Source organism: Chenopodium album, chromosome 22 (assembly GCF_948465745.1).
Source record: "Chenopodium album chromosome 22, dcCheAlbu1.1, whole genome shotgun sequence".
NCBI classification, from domain to species: Eukaryota; Viridiplantae; Streptophyta; class Magnoliopsida; order Caryophyllales; family Amaranthaceae; genus Chenopodium; species Chenopodium album.
The window spans coordinates 31797684-31804028 of record NC_137855.1 but is presented as its reverse complement, the minus strand read 5'-3'; the positions used below and the strand labels follow the sequence as shown (position 1 = coordinate 31804028).

At 31.6% G+C, this 6345-nt stretch overlaps 1 pseudogene; it reads left to right on the top strand.

The window, feature by feature from the left end:
* Positions 1-203: 203 nt before the first annotated feature.
* Positions 204-746, top strand: LOC145604192 (secreted RxLR effector protein 161 pseudogene; annotated as a pseudogene).
* The last annotated feature ends 5599 nt before the right edge of the window (positions 747-6345 follow it).

Below are 6345 nucleotides of genomic sequence, written 5' to 3'. Positions count from 1 at the left end.
GTCAAAGTACGTTTGATGATTTCAAAGCGGCAATGTTCAAAGAATTTGAAATGACAGATTGTGGGCTAATGAACTTCTTTCTAGGCATTGAGGTAAAGCAATCTGAAGTTCATTTCGCAAAGGAAATATGCGAAAGAAATACTTGAAAAGTTTAAGATGGACTCATGCAAACTCATAAGCACTCCGGTAGCGACAGGAATAAAATGACGAAATCTGGAGAAGGAAAATTGATTAATCCAACTTTATACAAGAGTCTTGTTGGAAGCCTAAGATATTTAATCATAACTAGGCCAAACATTGTATATGGAGTCGGATTGGTTAGTAGATATATGGAGACGCCAAAAGAATCACATTGGTGCACTGCAAAGAGAATAATAAGGTATATTAAAGGTACCATAGATTATGTGATGTTCTATTCTTTTGGAAATAGAGCAACATTATATGGTTATTCAGAAGCTGGAGATCAAGATGAGCGGAAAAGTACAATTGGATATGTATTTAATCTAGGTTTAACTGCTTTTACCTACAGTTCTAAAAAAAAACCAGTTGTGGCACTATCAAGTTGTGAAGCTGAATACATAGCAGCTTCATCCGCAGTCTGTGAAGCATTATGGTTGCGAAATCTCTTGAAAGAAATTAGTCATGTTCAAGAACGACCAACTACAATATATGTAGTTAATGTGTCAGCAATAAAACTTGCTAGGAATCCAGTGCAACATGGAAGAAGTAAACATATTGATACTTGATTTCATTTTCTACAAGATCAAGTCAATCAAGGAACAATTGAGCTCACACTTAGCAAGTTGCGGATATTTTTACAAAGCTCCTATCTCTAGACACATTCAAAAGGTTAAGAGAGTTACTCGAAATGAAAATTAAAGTTTGAGGGGGCGTGTTGAAATTCAAACTTTAATTATAAAAGATTTATTATTAGAACGTTGATTTTAGAATTTGTTAATTTAAGAGGTGGTTAAGAATTAGAACTAATGACATCCGTTCATTGTTTAGAAAAAGGACATGTTATATATATGTAGTTATTGTTTTTTGTTAAAAGTAAGCAGATTAAAGAAAAAGAAAAGGAAGAATATTTGAGAGATATTAAGGAGATATAAGAGAAAGTTTATATTTTAAAATTATATATATTTAGAAGAAGTTTATTTTATATTTCGGGTTGTAACCCATATTTGTATTTCCTTCATATATCCTTATTATTACTTGAGTTAGCAATTCATAAATTTGTTATAACTCCTACACATCTTTGGTTCTCAACAGCAATTTGGTATATCTAGAATGGTCATCAACAAAAGTAATGTCCGATTACCACCTTCGCCTTCGATATTCTTAAAGTCAACTAAGTCCATATGAACCAATTCAGGCAATTCAGATTGTCTATCATTTATAGCTTTGAAAGATTTCTTGGAATGTTTAGCTTCAATACAAATTTCACATTTATGATCATTACCGACTAAACTAGGAATTAAAGACATGTTTTGCAAGAATTTTATAAGTACCATAATATACATGTCCTAATCTAACATGCCGAAGATCAATAGACTTAATCATATAAGCAGAAGTAGAAGCTTTATAAATATAGTAAGCAACAAATACAATTTCTAAAATAAGCAACCCCCCAAACACATATCCCTTCCCCACAAATTCCCCATTACGAGATAAAACTAACTTATCACCTTAAAAAACATGTTTTATTCTCACACCAACTTTATAAAGAAGAGCATCGAAAATTAAGTTTCTACGAAGGGAAGAGACATACAAAACATTTTGCAAAGACAAAGTTTGTTATAAGGTTTTCATGATTGTGAAAAATGATAATTATCTAACTAATATGAGTATTGAAATGTGCATGAACAAGTCACGAAAGCATGAACATTGTGGAGTACAATTTAGATCATTGTTGAAAATGGATCCCAACATATAATGTATAGATTGTGGTTGAGTTTCCGAGGGAGAACACAAAGAGAAGAAGAGTTCTTGACGGGGAACACAAAGAGAAGAAGTCTAAGCGTAAAAACGTATTGTTAGACTTTTTATGCAATTCCTGAATAACCACCAATTCCTTAGCGGGAATATTGGCCATGATTATTGTTCTTAGTAGAACAAGCAAAGATAAGTTCCGAGAGGAATATCAAAGCATATAAAGACAACATATAAGAGTATATTTTTCTAGGAATCATGTAAGTATGTTAAACAAGAATCACAGGAGAATAATTGGAACAAGTCTAAGGAACTATATAGGAACTTCAGTTAGTAAGGTACTTAGTGTTGCTAATCGGTAAGGAAATTACAATTAGTCAGAATTCATTTCTAAGTGGAACACGAGTTTACACAGTATTAGAAGTTTACACAGTACTAGAAGTCAGTTTTCCACATTAATGGGCATTGCATTATATATGCGTAGTCTCTAAGGAGTAAGTTTTGACTTGGTATGATTATGTTCTATTAGATTACATTTTATAAAGCACAAGTTTTTAAAATAAAATCAGATTTTCTTTTGGTAAAAAAGATTTAATTTTATAAAACAAAGTTTTAAAAATAAAATTGTGGGAGAAAGAATTTCAAAAAGGTTACCTTAAAAGTAGCACTTAGCTGAAATTTTATTTGTTAATCTAGACATCTAGTCCATGGTCATGTTTGGCAAAAGTAGTGGTTACCTTTTGGTGGTCGAGTAGTGAGTAGTAAGTAGTTGTTAAGGTAGCGAGTAGGTGTCAATTAGTAGTGGGTAGAGGTTAGTTGTCAAAGTAACGGTTGATTGTATGAGTGTTTGGCAAAAGTAGCAATTACAATACTAAAATATATCAAAACTCATATAAATATTGTTTAAAAAGTAATAAAAATTTGTCAAACACTACCCGCTACTTCTATACGCTATAATATTTAACGTTAAGCTACCTAAATGTTACCTCTATCGCTAATCGTTACCAGGACCATTAAGTTGCCAAACACTCTCAAATTTTTTATAGTGGTGTTCTGACTGGTCAAAACACTAACGCTAAATCAAACGCTACCACCAAACGGGGACTAATGTTAAGTTAAGTAGTTTATTAATTTAACTTATAGTTTTAAGGAAGTTTGTTTTAAACTCCTATCTTTTAGCACAAGGGCTTGGTTTTGAAGGAACTTGTGGATGATCTTTGTAAAATGTGCAGATTGTAAACTATTTTGAGACATATTGTAATACCCCGTATTTTTTAACTGAGATCCTTCACTAGTAACTTCCCTAGTAACTTATTTTCTACAAAAATATACGTATATATTTTATCGTATCTTGCTAGTTTATTTTAATATTAGTTATGAATAATTTGTATAGTATGTATGTGGTTGATTAGTGTAAGATTACTTGATTAGTATCTTATTAGAGATACAAAGTTGTCCTATTATTTTTGTTTTAGACCAACTCTCATATCTTGAAAACAAGTTGTACCTGAACTTAATGGATGATCATTTGATAATGTGAAGAGTTTAGGAGATAATTATTGGTTTGTGTCTAACCTTTGAATGTCTTAACCCCCACTTTGTTTCACTAATTACTGTATTAATTTTCATTCACTTCTTATTATTGTAAACTGTCCAAGTTCCCTCCATTCAACTTCTTACTTCATCTATAAAATATAGTAGTATACTAGTATGTCATGAGTCTTGGCAGCAAATTCTTCCTATTTTTTCCTCACGAGATTCCACTCAAAATTCACCTATTATACTCGAGGGAAGGAGATTAAAGGGGGAGCATTGTTCTTTAGTTGGTCTTTTTTGTATAACTTCTACTCGACAATAAGGTAACTAGCACAATCCCTTGAGCAAAGAATTTCATAGTTATAGATGTTAGATTACGAGTTAGAGTGGGCTAAGTTGTACTTTGCTAATTATAATCATATACTTTACTGGTCTTATCGTATCTAATGTACATGTTAATTATATATGTGGTGGTTTAGTTGGTTTCGTATAATGTGAAATTTTTTCCATGGAGGCAGCTCCATGCATCCATTTTCTTTTAAAAAAGGCGGAATGAACATTTAGTTGTTCAGTAAAGAACATCAATTGTTTTGTAAAGAACATATAGCTATTTCATAAAGAACATCACATGTAGCTGTATTGTAATGAACATATAGTTGTTTTGTAAAAAACATATAATCTGGTAAAAAAAAAATTAAAAATAAATAAAAAAATAATCATTCAACTTTATGTTCTTTATATATATATATTTAAGAAACATCCGTAATATTAATAAAAAACATGATAGTTAGAGGTAATTAACTTCGGCTCAGCCCGATCCGACCCTAAAATAGGGCAGGTTTAGGCAAGCCTTAAAATGCATTTTGAGTAAAAAATAAATCCAAATCCAGCTCGAAAAAAACCCAAAAAGCCCGCTACATTTTCCGGGTTTGGGCACAAGATATTATGTTAAGGCCCAGCCCGACTCGAATTTTTTATCACCTCTAATGATAATATAATGTAATGAACATTATTTTTATTCAACCACCATAATCTAAAGACAAAATTCAAAGAACATTTCAAAATAAACAATTAACATTATGTGACAAATAAAAGTACATTATACTGACAATCAAAGAACATGAAGATAAAAAACATTATTTAACAGCATGTTATGTTCTTTACAATTTTATAACATGTTTTTTTCACTTTAATTGAATATTCTTTACATTTCTATACAATATTCTTTACAATTTTATAATATGTTATTTTCACTTTAACTAAATGTTCTTTATATTTGTATACAATGTTATTTCCGCTTGTTTGTGGAAGGGATGCACCATGCGGATAGTGCATCCGCTTGCATGAACCACGCATTGCGTATAATGGGTTTGCGTGGGAATGAATGATTAATTTGTAAATTTGTTTATTTATATACTTGACACCTCACCTATTATCATGCCAAGTTATTAGTCTAATATGTAGCTTAGTCCTAATTTCTAGCCACGTATAACTAATTATTGGGCAAATTATGTTAGTGGAATGCATGAAACATACTTCCTTTAATTTTGTCAGACTTCTAGAAACTAGGTAAGTAAGGAATTTAAATGTTACCTCCATTCGTAAGATTTGTTTCTAGTAAAATCATATAATGATTATGGAGGTTAGGAAGGAAATCTTTCTTATATGATAAATAGTGTAATAATAATTAGTTAAATTTTAGTATTGGAGATTACTATGCGTGCATAATAGTTGATTGGACTACATTGATATAAAGGTGTTACTGATTTTATGTCAGATGGCCGGAGCAATTGAATTAATTTAGCCCTTCATGTTAAATATTAGTGGATATATTTCTTATGTACTGTGAAATATTAATGTAGGGTGATTAGCTAAACTAAACGCATGATATTGCGATTCTATAAACTTGTATGATATTGAGTGAAATATCCCGATCAATTATGTGACCATCTTGTTTACATCGTTAGCATGTTAAGATTTATGTGTGACTTGGTAAGGTTTTAGATTAATATCACCTATTAATGATTGTTACTGTTTTTATTGATGAGCAGGATTGTAAGGCCGTTTTGGCTTATCTACTATTTTTGGAGGATTTTTACAGTATAGTATTTTATTATAATTGTTCTTAAATAATTGAGTGTAAGAAGCCATTGGGCTACGGGATTCAATGGTTAGAACATGTCAACTGCTTGGGCTGCGGGATTCAAGTAGTATCACCTAGGTTAATTGTTGTCATCCGAAACTACTCGAGCTATGGAATTCGAGTAAGGAAACTGGGAGTTTGGCCATTCTTGGACACAAACAACTGCGGGATCCTTTGGAGGTTTGCCCTGACAAACCTTAACCTTAGGAAGTGGGCTGCGGGATCCATTGGCGTTCATTTCTACCTCAATTTATTTTGTTTGAATAATCCCTTTAAATTTTATTTCTATGATTTGAGCTATTTTAAATTATGAGGTAAAAGAGTGAAGTCTTAAATATTGATTCATGTTATTTCTCTTAGAAGGTGAAATTGTTATGTTATGAATTGTCATGTTTCTTGGTTGCATTATAATGGCGTAGTCTTTCATGTATACTTTGTGATTCTATGTTTTTGGGAGAACTGCTAGTTACTCCCCACTGATTGTGGAATTTTTTATTTGTTGTTGTCACAGATGCCGAGATGCCGAGTGATTGTAGAATTATCCCCATCTGGACTAGGTTAGTGAAGATTGGCTTTAGGACCTAACCCCCTTATGTTGGCTATCATAAACTCTTATGAGGACAGTGTTAGACAGTCCTTCTATGTTGTGGTGTATCTCTAAACAACTTTTGTTATTTTGGTTTGGTTTAATGGAGGTGGTTTACTACTAAGACTTTTGATGTATCTCGGATGAT